This window comes from Rhipicephalus microplus, chromosome 8 (genome assembly GCF_043290135.1).
Source record: "Rhipicephalus microplus isolate Deutch F79 chromosome 8, USDA_Rmic, whole genome shotgun sequence".
Lineage (NCBI taxonomy): Eukaryota > Metazoa > Arthropoda > Arachnida > Ixodida > Ixodidae > Rhipicephalus > Rhipicephalus microplus.
The window spans coordinates 92,960,983-92,966,982 of NC_134707.1; the positions used below are offsets into that span (position 1 = coordinate 92,960,983).

At 46.8% G+C, this 6,000-nt stretch overlaps 2 non-coding genes across 2 annotated transcripts; both read right to left on the minus strand.

Annotated features, from left to right (window-relative positions):
- Positions 1-5,119: 5,119 nt before the first annotated feature.
- On the minus strand, positions 5,120-5,192 carry TRNAT-CGU (transfer RNA threonine (anticodon CGU)). Its single transcript has one exon. It is a non-coding gene; the product is annotated as a tRNA-Thr (tRNA).
- Positions 5,193-5,575: 383 nt separating this feature from the next.
- TRNAT-CGU (transfer RNA threonine (anticodon CGU)) lies at positions 5,576-5,648 on the minus strand. Its single transcript has one exon. It is a non-coding gene; the product is annotated as a tRNA-Thr (tRNA).
- Positions 5,649-6,000: the final 352 nt, after the last annotated feature.

Sequence of the window (6,000 nt, forward strand, 5' to 3'; positions counted from 1 at the left end):
AGCCAGGCCACGTCGCCCAGTCATCATAGCGTCACACAAGTCGACAGGATGGAGACCTGCCTGCCCCTTCATCAGTCACTCGTCATCGACGCAGTTACCCAGAAGACACCCTGACCATACATTGACTACCGAATCATCGCCTAGAAGGACAACGACCAGCCCCATGACAGAACCATCGGCTGACCTCGACATCCCCAAGTACACCGGATTAGCGGACGACGGACCCGTACAGGACTGGTTCAACCTATTCGAGGTCCACGCCGCCGCTGCATCCTGGTCGGAACGGGAGATGATCACCAACTTCACTGACTACATCTCCGGTGAGGCATTTAAGTTTTACCTCACCCACATCTTTGAAAATGACGAGTCTTGGCAAAAGATAAAAGAAGAAATGATCACTCGTTTTAGCGGCTATGACCAAGACCTACTTATTGCCAACCATCTCAAGAAAACCCGACACTATCGTCAACTCTCTAAGCAATCATCGAGCATTCGAAAGCCCAACGTGAATCGACAACTGCCACAAGACAAAGTGACACATGCGTTTACTTACAGAAGACCATGCGTATTTTGGGAAAAACAAAACCATCGAGCGGGCCTCCCCTCTGCACAAAAGTCGGCATTTTCGAAGTCATCGCTCCAGCACTTGACACGACACGTTTCTCAACCACCTGATGTCCTTCACTGTTCGTCTCGCATGCGTGGTCCACCACCTGGGTTTTCATCACGCGGTTCTTCAAGCACTCCTAATACACACCACTTGCCTTATAAGGACGCCGTATTCATGGTAGATGACCTGGCGCATCGGGAAAATTCCTTGTCAAGCCACTGCCGTTCCGAAAGCCACTGTACTTCAGGAACGCGTAGCTCAACTCTCCCGCAAAGAAACAAACATATGGAATCACAACCACGTCAAGCCATGTTTGTGGCGATGTCATCCTCGGGAACTGAACCAAGCCAAAGTCGAAACAGTATGGAGTCACCATTGAATGCAAGTCTCGTTGATAAAAACGAAAATGCATCGACTGCTTTCCTTGACACAAATGATGCTTGCAATGCACTCGTAAATAACGCTGGGACTACCGACAGCGTCTCGTCCTTCAACGACGATGACCAACCACAATTTTGTCAGCGCCATCACCACACCAAGAAAAGACGACGACGAACGAAAACTTTAAACCATCCACAGACAACCACACCCAGTCGTCACAGTCAAAAGCAGCCTTCACGCATTGACCAACCTCCTGCTTTTCCGTCGCATGGATCTTCGGTCGCTCACAACGCCCACCTCGCGACTCACGCGTTCACTATGGTCGGAATAGAGCGGAGAAGGTCCAAGCATACTCAGTCAAGCTCGTCACCTACAGTTCAGTTTCATGCGCCAGAAGAGCTCGCATCGTTCGTTCCACAGAAAGACAGTCATTCACAATTGAAATATGACCAAACCGATCCTTCCGCAGTGTCGCTGTCGAATTCCCAGCCACCTGAGAGCCCAACCCACACAGGAGGCTTGGAAGGATCAACTCTCAAGCACTGCCCCATGCCAGAAACATCCATCAAAAAGGCGTTGCAAGAGCCTCAGCAGATTTTTCTGCCAATTCTGGCGCACTATCTTCATTGCCTGACACAAATCGCGACACCCTTACAAGTATCAACTATTTGCTGGTCACGTCAACCTACAAAGAAAAGCGGGCTCGTGGTTCCAAAGGAAGTCCACCTCGTCAGACAGTGCAACATCAGCAATGCCAACAAAAGCAACAATAGGAACCCCAACAGCTAAAACGCCCACACCAACATCGGCAACGAACAACTAAAGCTACATCGCAAGGATACTTGCAGCCTGAAGAGTGTCGTGATCAACAGACACTAAAGAAAAGACTGATTCCGCATCTGAGCTATCTTCGCAGAAAGAAAAGCCAAGGAACTTTTCTGCACCAACGTTCAAGATTGCGCCTTCGGTCTGAACATCTGCGTCAGCACCACAGAAAACTCCCAAAACGCCACAAAACAACCGCTTGTGCTCTGCAGGAACACAAGCTGCGCCTAATCAGCCACGATCATCGGGCGGGCAAATTGCATGCACGACGTTTGTATGACCCACGACAAAAAATGCGACGCCAACGAAACATTCAATCCTGCAAAGCGTTTCAACCTCGTTTGTTCTTTGCAAGAATACCGGCTGTATTTCCATCTGTTTCCATGTTCAAAGCGTTTTTGTGTTATCTAGGACGCAACCACCAGCCTCGCCTACCAGAACTCCTGCGTTAACCGGACTGCTGCACTTTCCCCTGAAGTCTTTGAAAGTTTACGGAACTCCCCTGGAGCATCGAACCAGTTGTGAATTATTGACATTTGTAACTTTTTAACCTCTACTTGTTAACTTTTTCTTGTTCGTAATCCATGCCTTCTTTCGGGGGGAGGGGGAATCGTTTGACGTATGAAGCGATGGTTAGGAGAAGTAGATGAGGAAGAAGAAGTGACAGTAGAATAAACATGGCGTATGAGCCAGGCCACGTCGCCCAGTCATCATTGCGTCACATATATATACATATATATATATATGTATATATATATATATACCAAAAAAAGTGATGCTGGGTCCGGGTAAGAATATGCGCAGTGAAGAAGACGCACGTACGAAGTGACTTTATTGATGTTTCGGAAACGGGTGATTCTGATGAAGGCCAGACCCGCGGCAGACACGTCAATAAAATCACTTCATACGTGCGCCTTCTTCACTGCGGATATATATATATATATATATATATATATATATATATATATATATATATATATATATATATATATATATATATACATACATATATATATATATGTAATGGGTGTGTGTGTGTGTGTGAGTGAGTGAGTAAGTGAGACGCTACGATGAATAGGAGACGTGGCCTGGCTCATACGCCATGTTTATTCCATTCTCACTTCATTTTCATCGGCCTCTACCTCTACTATCGCTACCTCCTTACGTCACATGATTCTCCTTCCCCCCGAAAGAATGCGCGCGTTACAATCAACAAAACAACGAAAAGCATAAAGTGAAGAATGTCGAAACGCGCCGTAGTTCGATTTCAGCAGGGAGTTTCTTAACTCGCACAAAAGCTTCACAGCAGAGGGCAGCAGTCCGGTCATATCTAGGGTAGCTCTGGTGGACGAGGCTGGCTGTTGCGCCCGGGATAGCATAACCCCGCCCTGTCATTCTGCACTGATGATGACACGACTTGAGGTCTTGTGAGCAACAAACCAGGCTTGGAATCTGTGTAGCATTGGTTTGACGGATGTCTTTGGTATCGGATCCAGCGCTGTCATAGCAACAGACGCTTTGGTTCTAGTTGGCGTGTGTGTGAACCAAGGCTGGTGGGACGACGTCTTTTTTTCTTCATTGTATACGTGGTAGCTTCAAGTCTCTTTTGTAACTTTCTGTGGCGTTCTCTCAGTTTGTTGGATCCCAAACACGACCTTGAGAACTGGTGCAGAAAATTTTGTCGACGTTGCTTTCTACGAAGATGGCTTAGGCAATGACTTTGTCTTTGCTTCTTGAATTGCTGTTTTCTCTTATGACCTTTAAGCCACAAGTGTACTCGTGAGGAGGTTTCACTTGATCGTTGTTCTTGTTCCAGTAGCCATTGTAGTTCCTGGAGTTCGTGGAGTTGCCTTTGTGTAAATTGCTCGTTTCGTTGCGAAAGTTGGTCAGATGTCTATCTTGTAGGAACATGAGTCTGCTTTTTTTTGCATGGTGATGTGATCAGTCGATATTCGATACTGTACTGCTGGGCTTGTCTTGCGATGAAAGCAGCGCGACGGACTGATCAGAAATCTGCCAAGATGGTTGAGAGTCAGTATTCATTGTAATTGCTTGTGTTGGTTGACAATGCGCCAGCGTTGGTGGATTTGAAATTCCTGCAGCGCTTTGACTGACATGTGTATTATCACTTGACGATGAGAGATGAGAGTGCAACAGACATGGCTTGAGGTGGTTCTGACGGCGCAGGTTTTTCTTTTTGCCGCGAGGTTTGGCTGGGAATGCCTGTCGAATGACCCTGGTCCGGAACGGCAGGCTGTGGGCTGGTATTGTGAGGATTCGCCAGCTTGTCACGCGTAAACTTCGTGGCACGTTCGAAACCATCTGGGCCTCGTGTGTGACACGAAGCATCAAGGAATTCGGGTGGTTCAGTGAAATCTGAAGTGTTGTGGTGCAGTGAACACGTTGAAAATGCTGATTTCATTGCTCTTTGGAAAGCCGGCTTTAGGTTCAGTCTTTTGGCGAAATGGTCTAGATTCCTATCGGTATACAGAGGCTTTACCTCGTCTGTGTCGACGTGCAAGTTACCAGTCGGTGTTCCCATGCGTGACGTTTCTTCGGAAGAGTCATATGATGGTACAATGGTGTTATCTTTTCTCTGAGGTCTCGTTTGGAAAATAGGCTTACTGCGGGAAGGCTTCGCGTAAATGTAATGGGAGTTGAAGAGCCTTCCGCTGATGAGGTATGGACATGTCTTCATCGTATTTTTTGAAACGGGTGATCATTTCTTCTTTGATCTTTTTCCAAGACTCACCGTTCCCGAAGATGTGGGTAAAGTAAAATATGAATGCCTCACCTGAAATGTAGTCAGTGAGGTTGGTGATCAACTCCCGTTCCGACCACTTTGCAGCGGCGGCGTCGAGCTCGAACAAGTTGAACCAGTCCTGCATGGGTGCGTCATCCGCTGATCCTGTGTACTTCAGTATGTCGAGGTCTGTCAGTGATGATGTCATGGTGCTAGTCACGACATACAGCGATGACCCCCTTCTGCAGTCCACATACCATCACGGCGTCATGTTGGGGGCTTCGTTTATGATGCGCGGCTGGTGAAGTGGCTTCCAGGTCTTCATCCCGTTGACTCGTGTGACGCTACGTTGAATGGGAGACGTGGCCTGGCTCATACGCCATGTTTATTTCTTTCTCACTTCTTCATCGGCATCTATCAACTATCGCTACCTTCTTACGTCATATATATATATATATATATGAGATATAACAAACAGTAAAACAAGGAATGTACAGGGGAAGTTATTAAAACCAATGGAATGTAAATAAGAAGAAAGAAAAGTGGATGAAAAAGTTACCAACTGTGAGCAGGAATCGAACCTACGACCTTCGAATTACGCGTTCGATGCTCTAACCACTGAGCTATCACAGCGGCCCTCCCTCCATCCACTTTTTTGGGTTTATCTGTGAATTTAGAAGTAGGAGCGACAGTCAGCGCCATCTATAAGCCAAACAACGAGTGTGAAAACACTCTTATGCGCATGTTTGGCGTCACGTAGCACGTGAACTTATTATGAGCGGGCAGCTGAATAATTGTCTCTCTGATACAACCTAAACACACCAAGTCTGCTAGTACGAGACCCTCGTTCAATGAAAATAAGGGAAAGAAGTGTATACCTAAGGGCTCGTTTTTGCGTGTTTTAACACAATATTAATGAGATAAAACAGACAGTAATGCCAAGGAATGTACAGGGGAAGTTATTAAAACCAATGGAATGTAAATAAGAAGAAAGAAAAGTGGATGAAAAAATTACCAACTGTGAGCAGGAATCGAACCTACGACCTTCGAATTACGCGTTCGATGCTCTAACCACTGAGCTATCACAGCGGCCCTCCCTCCATCCACTTTTTTGGGTTTATCTGTGAATTTAGAAGTAGAATTGAACGAGGGTCTCGTTCAATAACATCGCGGCGTAGCATGTCGTCCACTTGCTCGTTGATTACACGGCGTTCTGTGGGAGATACGCGATATGGACGTTGCCGTAGTGGTGGTTGTGCGCCTGTGTCAATGCGATGCGTAACAGTGGATGTGCGGCCAAGAGAAGGTTGAGAGACATCGAAAGAAGAGCGGAATTCTTCCAACAGGGCCAGAAGCTGGGAGCGCTGGACCGGCGTAAGGTTGTCGGCAATGGAAGGACCAAATACATCAGCGGATGATGAAACAGATGTAGAAACAGCAC